Here is a 27,038-nt window from a genome sequence, read left to right on the forward strand (position 1 = left end):
TGTGGATAAGAGCTGACTTGTATATTGACCTGAGTCTGGGGCTTGGTACTTCGGGATTGGGAGAACCTTTTTTCTTTTACTGGGGTATTGGTTTTCATAACCATTTGTCCCCATAACGAGTGGCACTGGTGGCGATACTGGGAAACTGACATGTCTAAGGAAATTGCTTGTATGACTTATGGTTAGCGAGTGGAGGGAGACCGAAGTCCTCTCTGTTTGGCTGCTGCAACTGCCCTGCTCTAAGCACTTTGCCCTGAACTGATACTCTCCGTTGTGTCCTGCCAGATAGTAGCGTAGCTAGCAGGGTTCAGTGAAAGCAGCCCCTTCCCCTCAGGGCGGCAGGTGCAGAAGCGGTGCCTGCCAGCTGGCGCTCCCAGCAGCATGGCCGGAGGAGCTGTGGAGCGGCAGCGGCAGCCTGGCACGGAAGCAGTGCCTGCTGGCTGGCGCGGCCAGCAGCACGGCCGGAGGAGCCTTGTGGAGGTGGCAAATGCAGCTGGAGGAGAGAGGGGACTGGCTCCTCGGCTCAGGGCTCGGTGACCAAGTGCTCCCCGTGCCTCCCCCACCCATTGCTAATGCAGCAGGCGGGGAGAGACGAAAGGGCCCCTGTGCCTTTAAGGCCGCCAGGCTGGCGAGCCCAACATGGAGCGCGCCGAGCGCTAGGAGCAGGCTGGGGACAGGTGGCGGCACAGGAGGGAAGCTGAGCGGGGAGTGGGAGGGTCTGGGGGCGTGGCCAGAGGAGGAGCCAAGGGGGGTGCCTTTTTTATGTTTGCTTCCCCCTACACTGAAAACCTGGCTATGCCACTGCTGCCAGAGGCAGCATCATTACAGCTGCTAGTGTTGTTTTTAAATTACTATGAAGAACAAGATTAAGCTTTGCTGTTTGCCTGCGTTGTTTGCCTAGACTCCTCAAGACCTGAATGCTTGTGTAGGAGGGTTCTTAAATACCTTCATGCTGTTTCACATCTGATACTCCTTGATGAAACATAGGAGCCAAAGGCACCAATACAAGGGTCACATGCCACCGCCGTGTCTGCGTGCCCCCCCGCGAGTCCCTCCCCTTTTTTTCTGGCAGCCCTCACATGCCCCCCACTTTTCTGGCAGTGCCCCCCCCCAAAAAAAACCCAGGTTGTGGGAGGCACCTCTTGTTTCTACTGGCGCCTCTGATAGGAGCCTTGTCTTATAACAGGCTTAATCAAAAGTGATACAAGCTACAAAACTGAGATCTTGGAAGAGTGTTGCTGTTTTCATAAAGTAACAAAAATACTGTAATGATAAATAATTATTAAATAGTGTGTAATAAACATGTCATAAAAACAAATTTTGTATGTCAAAGATCACTGCTATTATAATTTCTGCTGAATTAAGGGAGAAAATCCCTGGAAATATTCATTTTAAGGAGGTGGTTCATGAGACTTGACATTTTAGTGAAAGGGGTTCGCAGATTGTTAAATTCTGGGAACCACTGATGTAGATACCACCTACACTGACAGGAGGGGTTCTCCCATTGGCATACGTAATCCACCTTCCCGAGAGGCAGTAGGTAGGTCAACATAAGAATTTGAGACGTAGCACTGTCTGCACCAGGGGTTAGGTTGGCATAGCTACATCTCTCAGGGGTGTGGATTTTTCCATACCCCTGAGACACATAGCTAGGCCGATGGAAGTTCCCAAGGTAGACCAGCTCCTTATGAACAGTTTCTCTTTCACACACAAAACACAGTAGCATCTACATCCAGTCCATACAGTTTCAAAGGGATTATCATTTGAACACTCAACTTGGTATATTCCAGTGTTTCCATGTGCAGTAATATCAGAGCATGAAAAAGAGACCAGGGCTCTCTGTAAACGTTTTTAGCTGGGGCACAACACTAGCTGGACAGAAAGCAATAGTGTGTGTGAAAGTAGTCCCTGAGATGATACAGTACTGAATGCATGTGCACAGGCACAAACAAGCCTGCTTAGCTATTCTGTATAAAGCCTGGTATCCTGTGGCATGAGATTAGATTTAAAGGGACACTGTCAACACCACATTTGTGAAGGTGACTCATTTTTTAAATGAGTTTCTGATAGATGATATGTCCTGAATTTACTTCCTTTTAAAAATCTTTTTTTCAAGGGTTTTCCTGTTCCTCTGTTGATGTTCACAAGGGTGTTTTCAACAAGGGAGAAAATGACTAGTATTGATGAAACTGACTCTACACAAAGACCTTTCTCTGTCCTCTGCTCCCCCGCTCCCATCCGCCAAGAGGGATCACTTAGGAGACTGCTCACTCACTCTCCTCTCTTGGAGAAACTGCTCTGTCCCTAAATGTGGTGTCAGAAGACTCCTATCCCATTCGACACATGCAAAATTTCTACTCACCCAAGGCAACCAGACAAGCAGGTTTCTCCAGCCTTCAACTATATTCTGACTTGCCAGCTGCACATTCAAAGCATTGGTGCATTCAAAGTCCTTATCCTTTGAGAGCACTGAGCTCCTATTCCCAAACCACAGCAAAGTCAAGTACTTACAAAACAAAAATTGTGAAATAGCTTGTCCAAAAGTTTCCTCTTTAGTAATATACTAGTTTGCATATGAGTAAACTTCCCAAGACTCCTGCAGATGTGTCAATTAACAGTAAAGTCCAGAGCAGTTGCACTGTGCTTTTGCCATTCTAATGCTTTTACAAAACACACAGAGCACTATGACACAGAAGTCAAGCTCTCATGTCTAATTAAACAAGCATTGGGAAAACAGACCATTTGCATTTAGCCCATTTATTATAATCATGCAGTATGTTAACAAAGACTTTAGTGTTGCCAGACTATGCGGGTATATTTGAAACCTAATTCTAAAGTAGGCAGATACCTTACGTGCAAGGCAAACTCTTAGAAAAACTTTGCTTAAGAATGTAGCTAACTTTGTTTTAGCTAAAACCTTCCATGGAGATTTTGAATGTAGCAAAACAAAGCGGCCACTACATAGCAAGGAGCTGTCTACAGGAAGGTTCAATCAGGCATAAACACAATCTACAAGGTGCATTCATAAATTAGGGGGCATTTTTTCAGGTCAGTATATTCTATTGATAATGTAAACACACAAGATACCATTTAAGCAATATAAGATTTAAGGAGGAGAATGGAAGAGAGAGGTGTATCAGACAACATGTGCATTATTTCAATGGTTTATAGAGAGTACAGAACTTTATGCAATAATATTCTGTAGACACACCTATTAAAAATAAAAAGGCAAGACTCTCTCTTCTGGGTAATAGGATATCCACCACTGCTGCTGCAGTTTCTTGCTTCCACTGGCTTAGCAGAAGGGAATCACTCAGGCCATGTCTACATCTAAAATTTTGCAGCGCTGGTTGTTACAACTGTATTAGTACAGCTGTATAGGGCCAGCGCTGCAGAGTGGCCACACTTACAGCAACCAGCGCTGCAAGTGGTGTTAGATGTGGCCACACTGCAGCGCTGTTGGGCGGCTTCAAGGGGGGTTCCGGGAACGCGAGAGCAAACCGGGAAAGGAGACCAGCTTCGCCGCGGTTTGCTCTCGCGTTCCCGGAGCCACCCAGCAAACCGCAGGGAAGGAGACCTGCTTGCTCGGGGTTCCGGGAACGCGACAGCAAACCGGGAAAGGAGACCAGCTTCGCCGCGGTTTGCTCTCGCGTTCCCGGAGCCACCCAGCAAACCGCAGGGAAGGAGACCTGCTTGCTCGGGGTTCCGGGAACGCGACAGCAAACCGGGAAAGGAGACCAGCTTCGCCGCGGTTTGCTCTCGCGTTCCCCGAACCACCCTGCAAACCACAGGGAAGGAGACCTGCTTGCTCGGGGTTCCGGGAACGAGAGAGCAAACCGGGAAAGGAGACCAGCTTCGCCGCGGTTTGCTCTCGCGTTCCCGGAGCCACCCAGCAAACCGCAGGGAAGGAGACCTGCTTGCTCGGGGTTCCGGGAACGAGAGAGCAAACCGGGAAAGGAGACCAGCTTCGCCGCGGTTTGCTCTCGCGTTCCCGGAGCCACCCAGCAAACCGCAGGGAAGGAGACCTGCTTGCTCGGGGTTCCGGGAACAAGAGAGCAAACCGGGAAAGGAGACCAGCTTCGCCGCGGTTTGCTCTCGCGTTCCCCGAACCACCCTGCAAACCGCAGGGGAGGAGACCTGCTTGCTCGGGGTTCCGGGAACGAGAGAGCAAACCGGGAAAGGAGACCAGCTTCGCCGCGGTTTGCTCTCGCGTTCCCCGAACCACCCTGCAAACCGCAGGGGAGGAGACCTGCTTGCTCGGGGTTCCGGGAACGAGAGAGCAAACCGGGAAAGGAGACCAGCTTGATTACCAGAGGCTTCCTCCTTCCACGGAGGTCAAGAAAAGCGCTGGTAAGTGTCTACATTGGATTACCAGCGCTGGATCACCAGCGCTGGATCCTCTACACCCGAGACAAAACGGGAGTACGGCCAGCGCTGCAAACAGGGAGTTGCAGCGCTGGTGATGCCCTGCAGATGTGTACACCTTCAAAGTTGCAGCGCTGTAACTCCCTCACCAGCGCTGCAACTTTCTGATGTAGACAAGCCCTCAGGAACCTTGCAAAGATGCTTTTAAACAAACAGAAAAAAGTGAGCTAGGTGCAGGCTGCCACAGTTAAATTGGTACGGGGGCTCATCCTCCAGGCTCAAATCTAAAACCACACTATGAAGAGGACAGTGTCTCTCTCTACCCTGAAGACCCTCTCCAAGTGATCTGGATATCTAAACTATCATATTTCATGCAGATTTGCTCAGTTTGCCTGAATCTTAAAACTAAGGTCTTGTCTACACACAAAAGTTGTTCAGATTTAATTAAATTGGTTTAGAAACTGATTACGGCCTTGTTTACATAGATTCATTTCTCAATTAACTCGATCAGTTTATAAACTGCTTTAAATTGGTACAAGTTCCTAGTGTGGGCACACTACTTTCAAATTCAGTGGTTTGTTTTGATTTAACTTAATATTTTTGTTTGTTTTACAGGATTAAGCTAAACCTTAACATGAAATAAGAACATCTACATACTAACTTGCAATGGTTAACTGAACCATCTATAACTATACCTTTCATTAAACTAATACAAGTTTGTGTGTAGACTAGGCCATAGCAATTTATTATGCTGTCCCACTTTATTCCCCACTCACAATCTTTCCTCCACCCCCAACCCAAGTATAGCTCACCATCCTATGTACATCAGGACAGCCAAGTAAGCCTGTAAAGGACACTTCCTTTCAGGACCTGCACTCCCTGGGACCAGACTCTGCCTTGTGGCTAAGCACCCTTGACTCAGTGAAGCCAATGGGAGTAGAGGAAGGCACCCAGACCTGCTTAGGAGGCCCTTGCCCCAGCAAGATCGGCCTGCTGGTTTCTGCGGCAATACGGCCACGTTACAGCCTGGCATTTCCCAGCTACAAGGCCGCCAGTTGCACCGGAACAGCGGCTGGGCTGGGAACAGACCCCAGACTCTCCACAGCCCAGCCCCTTGTTCTAACTGCTCTCCTCCCACAGTTGGGAACAGAACCCAGGGGTCCCAGTATCACACCCCGGCTCCAGAGTTGCCAACTCTCACACTATTACATTTTTTCTAGTTCTGGGCGTCTACGCTAAACTCAGGTCCAGCCAGCAGAAAGCAGGAGCTTTCCTCACATTCCCCCCTTCCCCTTGCTTAAAATGGCTGCTATGTCTCATTGTTCTCTATGGAACAGAAGCCATATATAGCCCTCAGCCAAGGCGACTGCCACTTCTCCACAGCCTTTTCAGGTAGAAGTGAGGCTGCTCTCTTATTGTTCCCACTGGGAACGAGGTCCACTGCCCTCAGCTAAACCTGTCCCCGTACGAGGCCCAGGCAGAACATGAGGAAAGTGGAGGGGAACTGTGGAGAGGAGGGAGAGACCATGTGGATCAAGGAAACATAGGAAGGAGAAGGGAGTTCACAATGGGGAAAGAACTGGGGGGTGGGAAGGGAGGAAGAATGGAGGGGCAGGGACATTGAATGAGGGCAAGGGATGGAAAGGGTGCCAGGATGCCAGAGCAGGAAGGTGCGGAGAAGGGGAGGTGCAGTTTCATACGTGTAAAGAAGAATGAATTTTCCGCATGTAATTAACACGCAAATCTTAGGAGTGAGGGGGGCTTTCACCTAGAGGTTAAAAGACAAATAAGAGACAGAAAAAGCCACACACCTTACAAATAGATAACGCTCCTGGGTAATAACAAGTATGTCTAAAGATTTAGCCTGTCTACAAGTTACCTGTCAGCATGTGTAATCAATGTTCCCTAATCAATCTTCCATAATCAATGTTTTATGGCCCATGGCAAAGAATTCTTATGCCCCCCAGATCCATTCATTATTAGCCATTATTGTGATTGATCTTGAAGCATAGAGGCAATAAGTAATACTTTTTATGCCATCTTTACAGATAAACTCATTGTGACTGAAGTCTATCTACCTCCCAGCTGGTCTACGGATGGAAAGGGATTAAGCTGAACAACCTGAATTTGCTATTACTTGCGTCTTCACTGCAACAGTTCTGCAGGCAGAGCAGCGCATGAGTTCTGGTTCCTATCCTGTTCTGTTACAAATTTCAGGCCCCATTTCTGCAACTGCGCACATGTGGGCAGATCATCGACTTCAAATAATAAAGACGCATGCAGTTCCAGGATTTATTTTTAATTTCTACTGAAAAAGCCTATCCCAGACCCTAAAGGTGGCATTTTTCAAAAGGGCCTAAGTGATTTAGGACATGAGGAAATGTACCCACATAACTATGCCAGTATAACTACAAAGCTGTAGCTATATCGGGATGACTCCACATGTGGACTCTCTTATTCTGGAATTAGCAAACTTTTTTTTAGGTTATCTTACATTGCTTCCAACATCTCATTTTTGAAGATGAACTGAGGTGCTTTTAAAAAATGTACCTTAGGCGCTCCCTCTTTCCACCACAGAAAATAAAATACAAATACAAATACATATTTAAACAGGATTGAGCTTTTTCAAAAGAAACTGCACCTGTCAATTACCTACAGTAGAACCTCAGAGTTACAAACACCAGAGTTACAAACTGACCAATCAACCACATTTGGAACTGGAAGTACTGCAGTCAGGCAGCAGAGACGAAAAAACAATGGATAGTTAAAAAAAAGATTTGACAAGTTAAGGAAACTGTTTCTGTGCTTGTTTCATTTAAATTAAGATGGTTAAAAGCAGCATTTTTCTTCTGCATAGTAAAGTTTCTAAGCTGTATTAAGTCAATGTTCAGCTGTAAACTTTTGAAAGAACCATAATGTTATGTTCAGAGTTACGACCATTTCAGAGATACGAACAACCCCATTCCCGAGGTGTTTGTAACTCTGAGCTTCTACTGTACTTAAATAGCTTGCCAGTTACTAACTTGATAGAGATGCTTACCAAAAGCTTGAAAAGTTAGGATGAATGTGGTATTTAGATCTAAAAATGAAACACACTGTTGTGAAGTTAAATTAAGCCATATGGGTGTGAACAGTACTGTATACATATTCTGTGAAAATTGCAGAGATTCCTTTCTTGCTTTTCATGAACTCACAAGGATAGTTCTATCAAGAAATATTCCCATGAAACCTGTCTTGACAGCATTATAGACACCAATAAATAAGTAAATAAATAAGTTGCATAACAGAAGTGGCTTTATTAAAAGTAATTGTATATTTGGAATTGTATATTTGGAAGAGTCTCAAGACAGGAAGTTGCGTAATAAGTATGTAAAACAAATCTGAGGTAGTGTATTTCAAATTTGCTTTACAGACTCAGAAGTAACAGAGTCCAGAAAGCAATTTAAGCAATTAAGAAATATTTTCATCGCACCAAATTTGTTCGATGGCCTTTAGAAACTGCTAATCAAAATTAATTGAGGTTGAACGAAGTGGTCCTTTGCAGTACATAGACCACAAAGTGTTTTGGAGCTTTTTTGGCTACTGAATCATTTATATAACTGTTGCAGCACCTAGCAAGAATACATTTTAATGAATAATTAATTCAAAAATCTGAAAATTCCATTTGCAAACCTGGCTTCAACTTAGCCTCTGAAAAGCTTACAATAAACTAGGAGTTAGTTTGTTATAAATTATAATAAGCATAGTTTATAACAAGCATAATCAGCTAGCTCAGCACCTTCTGCCTCATCATTCAAGATCCAAAACAAAGCTACCAGTGGTCCAGACACTACTTTGTTTCAACTACCGCTCAATCAATAAACCAAAATATCCAAAGGAGGGGGCCCCTACATTAGCCCATATTGACAAGTCAGGCCAGGTCAAAGGTATTTAATGGTGACCTGTAAAGGTGGGGTGAAGTTAATATGTTTGTGCTACTGTTTGCTTCTGTATGATGAGTAAGAAGAGATGGGAAAGCTGGTGGAGGGCAGCTTCTGCTTGTTTCTTTTGCATCTGTCCTGGAAGATTGGCCAATTAGTGAAATGACACCACTACTTGAGTTAAGAGTGAAAGCTGAATTACCGAGAGAGGAAAAATATACATATATTTTTTAACCAGGCTGTTTAAATCTGTACTTTTTGTTAACACCTATTCAACTTCAATGACTAAAATACACTTTGGACAAAGGAAGACTTTGTCAAAGATCCAACCAAGATCAGCTACAGAGTGGGAGCACACAATACATACATTATCGCATACCCAGGCAGTCCTCTAGGAACGACCAGACATTTCACTCCTGATATTTCTAAATGTAAAGAAGCGGTTAGGCGGGGATTAAAATGTTCTCACAGTTTCTATATATCTTGGTGGAAAAAGGACTCAAGTCCAATAATTTTTTTAATCTTTTGCAGGGCATCTCTAATTAATTACTTCTATATGGAACTCCTAGTTAGTGGCTTCATTACATATGATCATGTAGGCAAGTTAGCATAAAACAAACAGCCAATTCTATCATCAAGTTCTGAACAATGCTAAATCAGCAGAAATTGAGGATTCACAAGCACAACTGTTGAAAACTAGAGCATGGCATACTAATCTCTGAAGGCTATGGATATGCACTTAACATCCTCTTGTTTAACATTGTTTCAATCTTGCATCCCTGCTCAATTACATGCTCTATTTAAAGTTGTGCAATGCTTTGCTATAACACTGTTTGGCTGCCTGCTTTGTCCATAGCTAGCAGTCCCCCATCAGCTCCCCTACACACACACACACCCCCACAGCGCTGCGGGCAGGAGGCGAGAGGAGTGAGGACACAGCGTGCAGAGTAAAGGAGGGGGAGAAGAAGGGGGTTAAGGGTACGGGCTTGGAGGAAGGAGGGGCGTGGGCAGGCTGAGGGTTGAGCCCCCCGCCCCTGCTGCTTGCAGAGTAGGGGAAGCTGCTGCTGCGCAACGTGCTTCTCCTAGCCTACCGCACCTTCAGCCTCCTTGCCTGTCTCATTGTCTCCAGTGCCAGTGGGCTGTGCCTGTGTGGGGTAAGGTGTGGGCACCTCCCAGCTATAGTACTGTACTGTATGGCAAAAAAAAATTTCCCTGGAACCTAACTCGTCTCTATTTACATTCATTCTTATGGGGAAATTGGATTTGCTTAAAATCAGTTCACTTAAAGTTGCATTTTTCAGGAACATAACTACAATGTTCAGTGAGGAGTTAACTGTAGCTCCGTTTTGGAGCTCCCACTTTTGCAGTACACAAGCATACGGTACAAACTAAGACTCCAATTCAAAACATGTGGACAGATTCCTGTGCCCATATAAAACCATAAGGAAGTCAACAGGGCTCCACAAGGAGTGCAGGGGGCTGTCCAAATGGTTTCAGTTGCAGGCTTGGGGCCCAGTATCAGTTCATATTTTCCTCTCTCTCCAGCCCTCTCAATTACTACTGCTAACACACACACACTGAACATTGCAGCAGTCTTACACTCAAGGCTCCCAGACATGAAGATCGGGCAATACAATTCAGAACAGAGCTGGATTGATGGCTTCTCTCACACCATTCCATCAGCGCTCCAAAATACAGTTTTATTAAGTTACCAAGTACCAAACTTTCCAAACCACTTGAAATTCTGGGTCTGTCTAATTACATTTACCATCAGTGTCAGGTATAAGTAGTTACAGATGTATCAGGACTAATTAAAACATGACTAAGTATTGGTCTATACTTAAGAGTTATAGCGACACAGTTGTGTTGGTCAGGGGTGTGAAAAAACCACATCCTAAGTGACGTAGCTATGCCGTCATAACCCCCAGTGTTGATGCAGCTATGACAACAGAAGAGTGCTTCCACTGATGTAGCTAACATCATTTGGGGAGGTGCAGACTGCACCTACATGCCAGTATAGTTCCCCTAAGTGTAGACATACCCTAACTTTCCTCCCCAACTAAGGTCTTCAATAAAAAAATTAGATCATATTACAAAAATAAACCTACACTTTTTAAGTATTTATGCAGCACAAATACCTGTTGGATTAGACAGAAAGACAGATTCAGAAAGGTTACTCCTATGAGGACATTTTCCTTGCAAATGTTCCAGCAAGAAACAGGTGCTATGGTGCGATCCCAGCTTACACATTATACAAATAACTGGATCCCCTCACTGGTGCTGTGAAGAAACCACAAGCTATCAAAGTCTTTTCCCTCTCTGTTCTATACTTCTCCCTGTTATAATGCACCCATTACCTCAGCTTCTCATCATATTAGTCATTCTATAAATCAATCTAAACACTTGAGTCTAATAATCTGGGTCTAATCCAACATTCAGACTCTCTAAAATCAATTCATCTAAAATTTGTGACTGAAACATCATTACCAATCTACCTCTGTATCAGTTAGTGAGTCATAAAGATCCAATTATCTATAATCTTAGTAAATGACAAATTCTCAGTTTCTGTAGAGAAGAAGGAGGGAGTAGAATTCTCAATTTCTGGGGAGGAAGAAAGAAAGAAGGTGGAAAAAATGTCTTTGATTTGTCAAACTCTCCCTACCCCTCAGAAAACTGATTAGTCCCTAAACAATCTTTTCAAGATGATGGTAGATATTCTAACACACCAAAGTATTAGAACCATACTCCACATGCATAAAATTTAGTGTCTTTCCCACATTTCCCCGGACCAAAAAACAAATAAAAAACGCCCACCACACAATGACACACCTACTTAACCTGCACTCACTGACATAGTTCTCAGGCTTATTTAAATTCTATTAGCTTCAGACAAAAGATGCAGATTTTCCATACACACTCTCAAAGCAAGGAGAGAGGGGGGGATACCTGAGTTCTAATAGGGAAGCGCTAGCAGTCCATTTAATGGCTACATTTCTCTGCTTTTCTCCCCATCTCTGTGCATCACTCCCATTTTGTATATTAGTACATCTACACTAGCAAGCTTACAGCAGAACAGCTGTACCGATGCAGCTACGCCGCTGTAAGATCTCCTGTGTAGCTACTCTATGCCGATGGGAGAGAGCTCTCTTGTCAACATCATAACACCACCACCTCAACAGGTGGTGGTAGCTATGTTGGCCGGAGAAGCTCTCCCAGCCAATATAGTGCTGTGCATACTATCACTCATGGTGGCGAAACTTATACCACTCAGAGGGATGAAATATTCACGCCCCTGAGCGACGTAAGTTTTGCCGACATAGGCTGTGGTGTAGACATGGCCTTAGGATCTACTCCTCCCTCTACCACTCCACAGAAGACCTCCAGTAGCAGGAGATGGTCAGCACTGCATCCTTGCACAGTAGGGCTTAGCTTCCTCTGTTCCAGCTCCTATGAGGGATTCTCCTGCTGGAGTACTTCTAAAAATGGGGATAGACAAGAAAAAAGAAATCTCATAGTATCCTCACCAATTTAACGCTCTGAGACAGAAGTGGTTCAGGTATCACTCTGGAAACTCATCCCATTAATCTGATTAAATGAACTTTAGACTGATAAATGATTTAAACTACTGCAAGTACCTTATATATAATGGAACAGCTCTTCTAAGCAATTGAACTGAAGACTGGGAATCTGTACTTTCAAAAATTAAACTATGAAACCAGATCAGCAGTTGCGCTAGTCAGGAGAGAGTGGCAGGATTAATATATTTCAATTTTTAACCCACTTCAGGGCTCACTGTCATTTTTATATTAAACATGGCAAAAAGGCAGATTTATTGAGCAATGATGATAAGATTTTATAAGTATTCTACACTCTTACTCTAGCTACCGCCAGCAGCATTTTACGCTAACCTGTAGTCAAACACCGGATAGTTTAGCAAATGCCAAGCAATCAGAGCACAACAACAGAACCGTATTAAAAGCTCAAAGAGTCAAAAGTTAGACCACAAAACAAACTGAAAAACTAAACCTAAATGAGAACAGCATCAACTAGCAGATCAAGTTTGGGACAGGGAGCCAGAAACTACTGAACTGTGATCCTGAATCTGATAATGCATCACAGTACTGGCCTCTGTAAATCATTTCACCTCTGTGCCTCAGTGTCCCCATCCGTAAAACTGGGATGATATCGACCTACTTCACAGTGGTGTTGTGGGGATTAGCTGGCATTTATACAGCACGTGGGAGACATAACACCTGTTTGGAACTAGAGTGTTGTCAACATGCTAATGATAGGACATATAAAGCATGTTATATAAAGTTTCTGTCAAGCTGCAATTCTTGTCTCATTACTCTCCAGATTGGGAACAGGTTGAAAATAAACTGGCTGCCAATCAGACTGAGAAAAGTAATGATTATTCTCTTTGCTGTGCCAGCAGACAAGTGCCTCAATTGAAAGGTGTATATCTTTCTCTTGTAATCTTGCTGTAAGGCCAGAAAGTGCTTGTTATTTCCGAATCTTCCTTCTCTGTGATCAGCTCCAGTCCCTGCTCAGGTTGATTCAGCCAGGGCTTTGCAAAGCCACAGCAAAGTGAAACTGAACCAAGTCTTGTTAATTTCACCCTGCATCAGCAAAGGCAGAAGAGCTGTCTGTCCTTAGACTCAAGTCTGCTCACATAGATTCACATTCAGATTTTCCTCAGGACCAGAAGCAGTAGATTCATTTGGATTTTCAGACTCTGAACAAGAACATCAGTCACACTTCTAATAGTGACCAATTTAATATACAAAAGCACTTATGCATCCTTTCAAGGTAAGGGCTTAATCAACTATAATACAAAATAAAATGTTTAGAGTGTCATGCAAAACTTCTCAGTTAATTTGACTAAGATATTCAGGACAAGTGCTATTTAACATTCAAATGCCACAAAACTGTTTCCTCCTTGAATGTATACATTACCAACTACCTATATTACAGAGAATATAGCCACTTTACCTTCTGTCCAATTAGATCCCTTCCCAACCGGGCCTTGATAGCACAATTAATACTACAGCAAGAAGGTTCCGTAAATAAATTCCATTTTCCACAGTGATTGAAATAAAAATCAGTACATAGCATAAGAAAGATTTGTGACTGCATGAAGCAGTAGTAGGCTGAGGCAACATACCAATAAATCACAAACTCTACAACAGCCTGAGGGGCAGGAGCCATTTCAGTAAGCATCTTAACCCTCTGTAGAGTGCAAGTTAGACCAATCCCACTAAATGATCATCTGGCTGGCAGTCTGGAAAACACAAGTGTAATATCTCAGACTTCTACAGTACCTTCTAGTAGGCTCAAAACTGTTTTAACACACTAATTAATTAAGCCTTAAACGATACTTATGGCTAATTTATTATTCCCATTTTACCCGAAGTCCAGTATGCCAAACTCACCCATGGCATAGGCACATCTAGGTTGACAGAAGAATGCTTCCATCAACCTAGCCACTGTGACTTGAGAAGGTGGAAAAACCTCTTCCATTGTGTAGGACACATCTACACTATGGCACTGCAGTGGCACAGCTACAGTGCAATAACTGCCACTGTCGTGCCTATAAAGTACACATGGCCTGAGGCACAGAAAGGTTCGAGTAGCTTTACTCTGAAAAGCAACAGTGCACAACCAGCACCTCTATTCCGCAGACCAGCTTTACAGATGGACTCAAGTCAAATAGTGACCAAATTCAATTTTATTGTGAGCCAAATAGCTATGGCTGTGAATCTGGATTCCATTACCTCTTCGCATCAACAAAATTGTTTACCAAGTTCCAATTTCAGGGCCAAAAGTTACATCAATCTGGTATAAACCTAGTACAAGCAATGGAACTGGCAGGAGTCAACAAGGGCATAAGTATTATTTATGTTTATTATGCTAGTGCCTCGGGGTCAACTGGGAATGGGTGTAGGGGACTGGGGGCACTGTACTTTTGTTATGATGATGTGGGAATGGAAAACTCTTGGTTTGACTTTGAAAACCCATAGTGACTTCCAGAGTTGGCATTAAGACAAAAGGAGAGTCCTTTCCCTGTCTTTTGGATCCACTTCCACTTGCCAATATCTACTTTTAAGGTCCACTTTTAAGCTTCTGCAGGCTATCATCTATTCAGGAAAATGGTAAGAATCCTTTAAAGCAACTTCATTTAATTGTCTATAGTCCACATCGAATCTTGTGCTGCCCTTCTTTTTCTTCATCAGCACTAGTTCGAAGTCATGAGAATGAGTAACCATTGAACCCTACAATGTCACTTTCAGGGTCACCTCTCAGACATACTTTCTCCACACAAATCAATGGCAAAGCCAGGAACAGAACCCATCTTCCAACTTGAGAGCCTTTTACTTAACCAGTATTTCATGCCTCCTTTGTACAACAAAATCCTTCATCTACCATTATCTACCCAGAGGAAGCACTTCGGAAAGGCCCTGTGCCGTATTTCATAATCGTTATTGACAGATTTACTCTAAGTACCATCTGAAATAAGAAGTAACTTATCATTCTCAAGTCAAAACCTACAAAGCAGTCACATTCCATCTTACTAGCTGGCTGTTAGCAGGGCACACAGGCCTGAATACTTTTTTGAGCTGTGCTGACTGGCAGTGGTGCTGAAACACTTTTTACAGTGAGGGTGCTGAAAGCCAGTGGTCCCCAAACTTTTTACTTCGCACCCCCCTTACCCTTGTTGGCGCCTTCTCTCCCCAGAGCAGAGCCCCAGGCATAGGTCCAGGAGGAGACCCCTTGGTGTGGGCTTGGCATCAGCCAGAACCCTGGGCATGGGGCCAGCAGCACCAAGACCCTAGGCGTGGGGTTGGTGACTAGGATCCCGCACAAAACCAGGGGGTTCTGCAGCACCCGCCACGCCCTTAGTTCCTGTGCCTATGCTGACTGGCATTGTCATCCTGCTCTTGGTCAGAAAAGGCTGAATCATATTTGTTTACACTTCAGCAACTGCGTCATGGACAAGCATCTGTGGAAAGAAAATGCCTAACGGCCAAGGTTGCATTTCTAAGTGTTGATTACAACTCTTACATGGCCTTCAGATACGACGATTATTTCATTCCCATCAACTTCCTCTAAGCAGTTTTTTGAAACAACCAACCATGCATGCACACATCACCCAGAAAAACCACCTATCACCACTACCAAAAAGGCGAGAACCCTGCTACTGTGGTGATAGGGCCTATATTAGTATCTAAACAGAACATTTTGCTTCATTACTTGCTTTGTCAGCAGCATGACTTATTCACTCTGCCCACTGCTTGGGTTCTGGTGAACACAGTAGCATACAAAAAAGTAAACTTTAAAGTACACTGAAAGGTCAAGCTCTAACGTTTTCTGGACACAATACACTCCTTATCTGGATGTTATCTGAAACTACAGCACTGTCAGAAAATACACAGGCTTGAAGGAAAACACTTCTGGGAGCACTGCAAGACCTGGGACTTTGGGTTAAAGGGGATGAAGTCATTTCCACAACTCAACACATGCCTTCCTCTAAAGGAAAAATGCTTCCATTTTCTTCATACCAGCTGCCTAGAAGTTCATCGATCAAGAGAAATTTACGAGCAAACACTGGACCTGGTTACCAACCTCTTCCTCTCACTGCGGAGCACTTGTTGTTAACAGGAGAACTCGTGCAGGTAACTGCTGCTGACCAGGGGATTCATAGTATGCCCCCTCAGGCATTTTTGTTCAAGTTTAGTTACAGACAGGACCTTCTGATAACAAGGCACCTGGACCTCAGTTCTCTATTGACGGAGGTGTCCTGAAAAGGGGACTCACACATTTCTACACAGAGCAGGGCTAGAGGACTATAGTGTAGATAGGAGTCCGCCTTTCTTACCAGACTCTGCTGTTTCTGCCATTGGTGGACAATTAAATCCTAACTGCCTCGGCAATGTCTGCACCAGGATGTCTTTTGTGCACCAGCAATGTCAAAGGCCAACATAATAAACTATTTAGTTCCTATTATAATGTTTAGTGTCTTAAGTTGAACACTTAAGGTTCTATTACCCTCCTCTGCTGCCCAGTGCAGAGCACCCTAAGCACACACAGGGATCTGAGTAGCAGAGCCAAGCTAACATGGCCCATGGATCTCTCCATATCTGTCTGGGAGAGCTAGAAATCAGATCCTCTAGGTGATATGCTCCTCTCTGAATTCAGCATCTTTCCCAATGAAAACCCACATGGGAGTGAATCCTACTTTCGCCGTCTCCAACTCAAAGAATACTTCCAACACACCTCTGAACAACATACTAACCCACAGAATCCTTCCTACCAACACTATAATAAAAAGGATTCTGCATGGACTCCTCCTGAGGGTCGAAACAACAGACTGGACTTCTATATAGATTGCTTCCGTCAACGTGCACAGGCTGAAATTGTGGAAAAACAGTATCACTTGCCCCATAACCTAAGCCGTGCTGAACACAATGCCATCAACAGCCTCAAGAACAACTCTGACATCATAATCAAAAAGGCTGACAAATGAGGTGCTGTCGTCATCATAAATAGGTCGCAATATGAACAAGAGGCTGCTAGGCAGCTCTCTAACTCCACATTCTACAGGCCATTACCCTCTGATCCCACCAAAAGAAACTACACCATCTGCTCAAAAAACTCCCTGAGAAAGCACAGGAACAAATCTGTACGGACATGTGCCTAGAACCCCAAACAGGTGTATTCTATTTGCTACCCAAGATCCATAAACCTGGAAATCCTGGAAGCCCCATCATCTCAAGCATTGGCACCTTAACAGCAGGAATGTCTGGCTATGTGGACTCTCTCCTCAGGCCCTATGCTACCAGCACTCCCAACTATCTTCGAGACACCACTCACTTCCTGAGGAAACTACAATCCATCGGTGATCTTCCAGAAAACACCATCCTGGCCACTATGGATGTGGAAGCCCTCTACACCAACATTCCACACAAAGATGGACTACAAGCCATTAGGAATAGTATCCCCGATAATATCACGGCTAACCTGGTGGCTGAATTTTGTCACTTTGTCCTCACACACAACTATTTCACATTTGGGGACAATATATACCTTCAAGTCAGTGGCACTGCTATGGGTACCCGCATGACCCCACATTATGCCAGCGTCTTTATGGCTGATTTAGAACAATGCTTCCTTAGCTCTCATTCCCTAACGCCCCTACTCTACTTGCGCTACATTGATGACATCTTCGTCATCTGGACTCACGGAAAAGAAGCCCTCGAGGAATTCCACCGTGATTTTAACAATTTCCATCTCACCATCAACCTCAGCCTAGACCACACAAGCAGTCCATTTCCTAGACACTACTGTGCTAATAAGCAATGGTCACATAAACACCACTCTATACCAGAAACCCACTGACCACTGTACTTACCTACATGCCTCCAGCTTCCATCCAGGACACACCACACAATCCATTGTCTACAGCCAAGCTCAAAGATACTCAGACAGAGATAAACACCTACAAGATCTCTATCAAGCATTCTTAAACTACAATATCCACCTGCTGAAGTGAAAAAACAGATTGACAGAGCCAGAAGAGTACCCAGAAGCCACCTACTAAAGGACAGGCCCAACAAAGAAAATAACAGAACGCCACTAGCCATCACCTACAGCCCCCAACTAAAACCTCTCCAGCACATCATCAAAGATCTACAACCTATCCTTAAAGATGATCCCTCACTCTCACAGATCTTGGGAGACAGGCCAGTCCTCGCTTATAGACAGCCTCGCAACCTGAAGCAAATACTCACCAGCAACCACACACCATACAACATAAACACTAACCCAGGAACCTATCCTTGCAACAAAGCCCGATGCCAGCTCTGTCCACATATCTATTCAAGTGACACCATCATAGGACCTAATCACATCAGCCACACCATCAGGGGCTCGTTCACCTGCACATCTACCAACATGATATATGCCATCACGTGCCAGCAATGCCTCTCTGCCATGTATATTGGCCAAACCGGACAGTCTCTACGCAAAAGAATAAATGGACACAAATCTGACATCAGGAATCACAACATTCAAAAACCAGTGGGAGAACACTTCAACCTCTCTAATCACTCAGTGACAGACTTGAAGGCAGCAATTTTGCAACAAAAAAACTTCAAAATCAGACTCCAAAGAGAGACTGCTGAACTCGAATTAATATGCAAATTAGATACAATTAACTCAGGCCTAAACAGAGACTGAGAACGGTTGGGTCATTACACTAATTGAATCTATTTCCCTATGTTAAGTTTTCCTCACACATTCTATGGGTCATCTTAATTATCACTTCAAAAGTTTTTTTTCTCCTGCTGATGATAGCTCATCTCAATTGATTAGACTCTTCCTGTTGGTATGCATACTTCCACCTTTTCAGGTTCTCTGTATGTATAAATATCTCCTGTCTGTGTGTTCCATTCTATGCATCCGAAGAAGTGAGCTGTAGCTCACGAAAGCTCATGCTGAAATAAATGTGTTAGTCTCTAAGGTGCCACAAGTACTCCTGTTCTTTTTACTAGTTGCAGTGTTAACTTGCTTTCCCATAGCACCTACCCCTGTCTCAGACAAAGGGTTCCATGCCACTCTGAAGGAGGCGCTTCAGTTCCTAAATCAGTCATGCTGTCCAGCACACGTGTGTGTTTGGGGGAAGTTCACTAAGCAATATAGCGGGACAGGCACGCTATGCCCCCGAAACGCTGTAAGATGCAGACATTTTCAGAGCACTTTCCCCCAGCCAGCAGGTTTTCTTCCCCACAAGGGCAGAATTCAGGGCAGACTGCTAGATTAGCATAAAATGTCCAATATTCAAACAATGGTTAATGTAGCGTATCTTAACATTCATTCCCCTATGCCCATTACATTATTAACAGTTTGGAAACTGAGTTACAGTCTCTTAATGCTGTGTTCTAACACGGCTGGTGTCACTTCCCAGCAAGAGATTCAGAAATGGCAATTGTTATTAAAAGGGATTTGTTATTTCAGTTTATCCATATTCATTTTTATTCATCCCCATGCAGGAGAAGCAACACAGCGGCCCTGAACACCCCACTTGAGCACAGAGATCACTGATGATTTGCAAAGGAACAGAAAATGGGGTCTGTGCCTCTTTTGTTTCTTTGTGATGTGTGAAGGAGTCTGGGAAAGTTTCCCCCACCTCCACTACCACTTCCCAAAATCTCTTCCCCTGCTTGGTTGTTTTTTGGGGTTGTTTTTTTTGGGGGGGTTGTTTTTTTGTTCTCTTTTTGTTTGTTTTTTTGCATTAGAAATTCAGGTCTTCTCTGATCTGTTTTTCCTGGAAGACTCTATGGGTGAATGAAGAACTAGTAAAATTATGATGTCAGAGAAACCATTAAAGTGAACTTTGATTAACTGAGATAGGAAGTGATTTTTATTCAGGCTATTTAAACCCTACCCATTCAGTTAAGCTCTGTGAAAACACCCACTCTGAGTCACCAATAAACCCTACAGCAAAAACAGAGAAGATAAGATTTGACATGTCTCACATTTCTGGGGGGAACAGAGGGGGTAACCACACAAGTATAATTTTTATACATTCCATATAATTTTCATCTATATGGAAAACACACAATTCAGCCTTCTTTATACATCAAAGAGAGAAAGAGAGCATAAACCAATTTTCTCACATACACTCACTCTCTCTGTCACACACACACACACACACACACACTTTGCTGATCACATTTAAAGTATAGGGCCTTACTCTCTGCTCTGGGATGAATTTCATCCCTAGTGAATTGCTTCTTAATGTGTGAATTTTCATACTACTGAGCTGAGAAAAATGGGCAAAGTTTTCCTCTAAAGTGATACTGCATATGCTTGTTTATGAAGAGTCACATCACAGTCTTTCTGCCAGGATACTTCCTCATTCACATAAAGCAGAGATCATGCCGTACGAATTAATGCTGCAAAAGCAGCGAGACTTCAACTATGTTTGAGCAAGGGTCATGGGGTGAAGGGGTCTCTCTTGCCTCATTTAATGTTATTCTTGGTGGCATAAGTCAGACATCAGACACCACAAATCTGCACACACGGATTACGAAAACGAAAAAGAGCACTGAGAGAAAATTACAAATCCATTACCCAGCTAGCTGAGGTCAACTTAAAGCAATGGAATTACAGATCTGAACAAGAAAACAATTCAAACCTACTACAGCATCAACCTCAGCTTTGAATTTTCCTCTGTGACCCTCAAGAGACAATCCTGCCATAGAGTAATAAAAAGAAATGAAGTGAGAACAGTTTAGAAGTCCGAGGAAATGAAGATAACTGGTCTTCCCAGAGGACACGATGAAAAGATAATATTATACAGAGGCAGGCAATACAAAACAACTCTTTGGATCCGTTTTAGGAAACCGTCTTTCCCTGCACTGAAACAAAAGAGATGGTAATTACTTGGATGAACTCTCTCTTCAGCTGTACTAGTGCAGTTTGAGAGAAAAGAGGCAAAGAGAAAAACTATTCTCTCTTGCCACAGAGTGCAGGACAAGAGGCAACGGGTTCAAACTACAGCATAGAGATTTAGATTAAATCTCAGGAAAAACTCTCTAACTGTAAGAACGGTAGGAAAATGGAACAAACTGTCTAGGGAAGTCCTGGAAGCTCCTTCACCTGAGGTTTTCAAAAGGAGGCAGGATAGCTATCTTGGATAGTTTAGACACAACAAATCCTGCATCTTGGCAGGGGGTGAGACTAGATGACCCTTGCAGTCCCATCTAACCCTATGGTTCTATGATTCTATACCAAATCACCATTATCTATCCTCCATTTCTTTAAAGAGCATTTGATTGCCCTTTTATTCTGCACAACAGACCTGCGGGAGAAGTAAAAGTTTACTTTTTTTAAAAAAACCTATCACCTTCTAGAAGCACACACATAGCCTTTTGTTTCCTTTTTCTTACACAAACTTATCAGCTTCCTGCACTTTCTGGTGGCTAACAGATCAATTGGACGTGGTCTGCTGTGCGGCCCACCACCTGCTGTTCCAACCTCATGGGCGGACGATGACCAGTCTTCTTGCTAGACATCTCTTCCTGGATATATAATAAGTGAAAAGCTGGTGAATGCTGGTCCCTCATTCAGATCCAAAACCCCACTGAGTTTCAAGCAAGCATCTTTTTGATGAGTGGCAGATCCTGGATTAATCCTCAGCTTTCCTGACTGAAATCCAAAATATCTACAGAGCTAGATTTCCACAGTAAAAACCCATTAGCTCCCTCTGAAAGTTATTCTCTACAGGATTTCCCCGGGGCTTAAAAAGGGTTTCCACCTCTTTCCTTCAAAGACTATTCCACAGTAATCAATCTAGCTATCTGTCAGGAGATTCTTCCTGGTACTTAAGATGTAATTTCACCAATGATCATGCTACATTCGTAGCATCTTTCATCATGAAGAGCCCCAGACCCCTTACCAAGCTATATTATACATAGCTTTAATCTACTGGACTATCATGATTATATTTCCCTCTTTCCTGGAAGATGCTTCTACAGTACTTCCAAATATTGCACACTACCATGTCCTCACTTCCCCCTACCCACAGAAGTTAGTGGCCATTTGACCAATATATCCATGTTTAGTTCTTTTAATCTTCCCTCAGAAATCAAGCCCTCCAGCTCTTTAATCATTCTAGTTTCTCTTCCCCCAGTTCCTTCCCTGTTACCTACAAATTTCCAGTACTGAAGTACCAAGAAATTAGTACAGACTGCAAGGGAAATATCATCTCTTTCAAACACATGCCTGTCTATAGGTGTTTGACAGCAGGTTACCATCTTTGGTGTCATACACAAGGCCCTGATCCAAAGTCCACTAAAGCACCGTTTCTCAAATGCGGCCACCAGGGGGGTTCCCCTACAACCACAACAGCTTCCTGGGTGGTGACGGGGGGCAGGCGCAAAGCATCGGCCTATCTCCCTCCCTGTTGCTCTGCAATGCGCCACTTTACAGAGACAGGTGGGGCACAACGCTGAAGGGGCAAGGTGAGTTCTCCACCTGAGGGAGCACTGGGGGGGTACTTAGTGGGGCTTGGACGTCAGCCCTGGGGTGGTTGGACAGCGGGGACTTAGGGAGCCTGGCTGCAGACTAGGCTACAGCCATGGGCTTCAAACTCCAACCCCTTCCATGCGGCGGCAGGCTCTGATCCCTCGCTATGTCTGCATGACACTGATCCCTAATCCAGCCGGCAGCCGTTGGCCCCAGGCACTGACCCCCATTCATGTGCTCTGACCCCCAGCCCTAGTCACTGACCCCAGGTGCTGGTCCTAGGTGCTGACCCTGAGCTCCAGCAGCTTCTGGCCCTGGGTGCAGACCCCCAATGATGGCCTTGGGCTCCGGCGGTTGCTGGCTCCGGATGCCAACCTCTAGCCCTGGCCGTGCACTCCACCCCCAGCCGTGGCCGCTGATCTTGAGCATGGCTCCTGGATGTCAACCCTGGGTTACGGCAGGTGCTGGCCATGGGTGCCGATCCCCAGCCCAGGTGCAGATCCCCAGTCCGAGTCACGCAGCAGAGGGCACCAACACCAGGCTCCGTTGGGTGCTGGCCCTGAACGGCGACCTCCAGTCCTGGTCACTCAGCAGCAGGCTCCGGCGGGTGCTGGCCCCGAACACTGACTCTTAGCCCTGGCTGTGCAGCAGTGGGTGCGGACCTCAAATGCCAAGCCTGGGTGCCGACCCCCAGCCTCAGTAGCATAGCAGCAGGTGCTGGCTCCAGGTACTGACCCTCAGTTGCGTAGCCCTAGCCCTGGCCATGCAGCTGTGGATGCAGACCCTGGGCTCCCGTGGTTCTGGCCCAGGCGCTGACCCCCAGCCCCAGGCACCAACCCACACCTCCGACCATACAGTGTCGGGGCCCCCCCATCCATCAGCCCTGGCCTCTGCTGCCTCACCCCCCACTCCTCCATCCATCCATCCTCCCTGGCCCCCGCTGTCTTATCCCTGACCCCTCCATCCAGGTCTTAACTTGCCAGGACTTGCTGTGAAAAGTGATATTAACAAACATACAAATATCACTTTTCACAGCATTATTTTAATTATGAGTCTGCAAATCAAGGCTCTGAGTACATTTGAACTTTCAGATTCTTTTTGTCCTACAGTATACCTTTGAACATATTTCTGACTCTAAGCTTGTAAATGCAGACAGGGCCAGTGCAACCATTTAGGCGACCTAGGCAGTCGCCTATGGTGCTAGCATTTAGGGGGCACCATTTTCTTCGGCAGCGACTGTGGCGGCCGATCTTCAGCTGCCCCGGTCACCATCGGCATTTAGGCGGAGGGAGCTGGGGCAGGGGAGCATGAGGAGGGCCACCTGCAGCAAGTAATGGGGAGGCAGCACGCAGGGAACTCCCCACCCCAACTCACCCCTGCCCCACCTCTTCCCTGAGCATGCTGTGGCTGCTTCACTTCTCCCGCCTCCCAGGCTTGCGGTGCCTAAGCTGATTGGTGACGCAAGACTGGGAGGCGGGAGAAGTGAAGCAGCCACGTGCTCAGAGCAGGGGTGAGCTGGGAGGGGGGGGTGCCTCAGGGAGGAGAGTGGGGAGCTGCAGCGAGGGGAGTGGTGGGGGGGGGCGACTCAGGGTGGGGGCGTGGGGGGGAGAGCAAAGTGGAAGTTTCACCTAGGGCGCAAAACATCCTTGCACTGGCCCTGAGTGCAGAGACCATGTCTACTTCCTCACTTGTACAACTCCTAGAACAAATTGAGGCCACAATCTTGATCAGGGCCTCGTGGTGCTAGCATAAATTAATTAATTAATACTACAAGCCAAAATTCATTTGAGCAACCAAATTTTATACAGTGTTTGGCCAAGGTGATATAGCACTTTGCTAGGATGAAAAATAAGAGCCAGCAGGTAAATCCTCTGATCCAAATCTGAGTGTTTCATGGCATATTTCCATGCTACTATCACAGCAGCTACACAGGAATCAGGCTTAATTCAGAACTATAGTGAGCCAACCACCATGATTAATAAAAGGCTGGAGAAAGAGAAATATTTATATCTGCCAAATGGAAGAATATAAAAATAAGAGAGATGATTTAAGCTAAAACAGACAGTAAAAAACAACTTCACAAACAATAAGTGTCCAGAGTATCATTTCAAACAGTCTCGATTTAAACACAACTGTTCACTCTCTCTTTTTAGAGATCAGACCTGGCCTCAAATATAGTTTTGTAAACAACATTCCTTAGCATTAGTTTTGTAAATTCCTATAGAAACACTGTAGGGGAAAAAACAAACTGACATCCACTCCCAGTAGTATTTGCAACACATATTTTGCAGCAATGGAACCCAAAAGTAAAATTTAGTGCACTTGGTCTGTTTTCACTGTTGAGAGCTATGCAAAGTAAATTAGACTTCGTTTTTTTCCTAGCCTTAATAATCTGAGGTACTAATTAATACAAGAAATCTTGTTATGATTTGAAATGTGCAACTGTCCCTGTAAGAAGACAACATAGAAGATTTTGTGCACTTTATTGTTTTTTTCCTGTCTATCCTACGAAGTCCAGAATAATGTAAGAAGGGTTGTTGTTTTTTTCCTTTCTACGAGCAAAGCTTGTCTTCTGGGCTTTTCTTTCTCAAGCATTGCCTAAATTTATATTTACTGCAAAAAATGTTTTCCTTTGTGTGGAATAATTTTATATTCAGTTTGTAAGTGAAAAAATGTGAATTCCAAAAAGGTTTACAGAGCAAACACTGGTCTTAAGATGAATTCCTTCTTGTTAAAATAAATTCAGTGAAATGAGAGAGATGATGAAACCTCAATGTGATTCACCTCAGGTGAGTGTTAGGAATGAGTGCAGACCCAAACCTTTTTTTTTTTTTCCAGGAGGCACTTAGAAGTCCAGGCATCAAATATGCTAATTACAGACCCTGAATAAGTACAAATCTACTACAGTACACTCACAAAACTGAAATGAAAGGACCTTTTCAAACCTTCTATACTAACTGCCCCCCATTTAGCAGGGACAGCCTCTACTAAGCAAAAGATCTGTCATTTGCCCTCCCACTCCAATGAATTTCAGCAGTGAAAAGGAGGTCTCCATTTTTCTTCCCCAAATGTCCTTATTGATAGCTTTCAAAGGCGGGCAGGTCTTTAGATGAAGAAATCAGTTGTATGCCACAGGATTTGGGTAGTCTGCTTTCGTGGCAGTCATGTCAGAGGCACCATTCAGAAGTGAAGGGAGGAGGGTGGAGAGAAAGTGGGTTCGGAGGGAAGAGAGAAAGGATTTGCCTCATCGAGCTGATTCTACATGCAAGAGCATCAGCCATCACCCAGAAGGAAAGCGTGAGGTGGCTCCATTACTTGGCTCCCAACCCAACCACAGGCAGCTAGATCGCTTCTTTCAGCCACTGGGCGGGAAGCGCACAGTCCCCTCCCAGGCTCTGTTTACTGAGCCTCCCCGCTGAACGCGCACTTCACTTTGGGCTTGTCCCGAGCAAACGAGGCAGAACAGAGGCTATTCGGAGCAGCCTCTGGAGTGCGCCCCGCGCAGGGGGGCTTGCAGGGGATGCAAAGTAGAAGGGGAGAATCGGAGAGTTCCCCGAGCTCTGCTCTCTACTTTAGAGTCACTTGCAAAGCACCCCCAACCCATTGTTACAACCGGATGTCTCACTCCGGCTAGCACGCACTGGTTGCACAGCCCCCTCGGCCCCTTGAGGATTGCTTCGCTTGAAAGCCAGCTGCAATCTGTAGCAATGCCCTGCCCTGCCCCCACCGGGCAATCACAGCAATATGAACACTGCATGTTTCCCCCCTTTTCCGGGCTCCAGGTGCATGTCGCGTGACTTGCAACAATGGGCATGCTTGTCCCCCGTGCATGTGGCTGTCCCTTCGCGGCCAGGTTCCATGCTCCCCCTCCCTCCCACCCAGGGTGCATGTCCCTTCGCGGCCAGGCTGAATGCTACCCCATCTTCCGTGCAAGTTGCTTTGGTAGCACAGCATGTTTCCGCCCCCCACCCCCCGCGCTGCATGTGGCTGCAGTCCGCATGCAACCAGCTCACTCACCTTCCGGGGAAACTTCTCTCTCTGTCTCCCTCGCTGTACACCAGGCTCCGGCGGCTGCACCTTCTGTAACTCCAGGGGCCGGCACCGCCCGCAGGGGGAGTGAGGTGGGCAGGGCTGAAAGCGGGAGCCACCCCCTTGCTGGAGACACGGGGCGGGGACAGGGCTCAGCGCGGAGGAGCTGGGGCCCCCAGCAGGGGGACATGGACCGGGGAGGGGCGGCGCGGGGCGGGGCTGGGGGCATGTAGCAGGGTAGGAGGAGCGGAGATACGTGGGGGTGTGCAGTAGGAGGAGGAGAGGAGGCTGCCTAGGAAGGGGCCAGTGCTGGGGGTTGCATGCACAATGGGTAAAGCTTGGAAGGACTCGATTTTTCTCAGTAAATGTGGATTTTACTGTACATCCCCCAAGCCCCGTGAAAAAATATTCCCATCAGGGATCATCAACATTTACAGACAGGCAAAGGAAGAAATATGCTGGAGAATTTACTAGAGTTTGATTGAGGTATATTTACACTGTGTTTTCTGACACTTTACATTTTCCCAAGTGCAAAGCTTTCATTTTTTGAATGGCAGGGTCTACTGTCATTAACTAATTATGGGCTGACAGCTCCTGATTGGCTAACCCTCCCTTCACGTAATTTCCTGCAATTGTGGAAATATAAATGGATAAAAAATAACAATGCTTAAAAAAAAACTTTGATATCTGTCGGAA

The 27,038-nt window shown here is 45.2% G+C and overlaps 1 protein-coding gene across 2 annotated transcripts in view; it reads right to left on the reverse strand.

Annotated features, from left to right (window-relative positions):
* Nucleotides 1-26,455, reverse strand: part of CARHSP1 (calcium regulated heat stable protein 1) — a 64,107-nt gene extending 37,652 nt beyond the window's left edge. Inside the window, exon 1 of one of the 2 annotated variants that reach the window (XM_030578733.1) lies at nucleotides 26,331-26,455. The gene's annotated coding sequence lies outside the window, so the exon portion shown is untranslated. Of the gene's footprint in view, nucleotides 1-2,207; nucleotides 2,213-26,330 lie in introns of those variants that run through there. The other variant, XM_030578732.1, reaches the window with a different exon arrangement.
* Nucleotides 26,456-27,038: the final 583 nt, after the last annotated feature.

The sequence above is a fragment of the Gopherus evgoodei genome, chromosome 10 (assembly GCF_007399415.2).
Source record: "Gopherus evgoodei ecotype Sinaloan lineage chromosome 10, rGopEvg1_v1.p, whole genome shotgun sequence".
NCBI lineage: Eukaryota > Metazoa > Chordata > Testudines > Testudinidae > Gopherus > Gopherus evgoodei.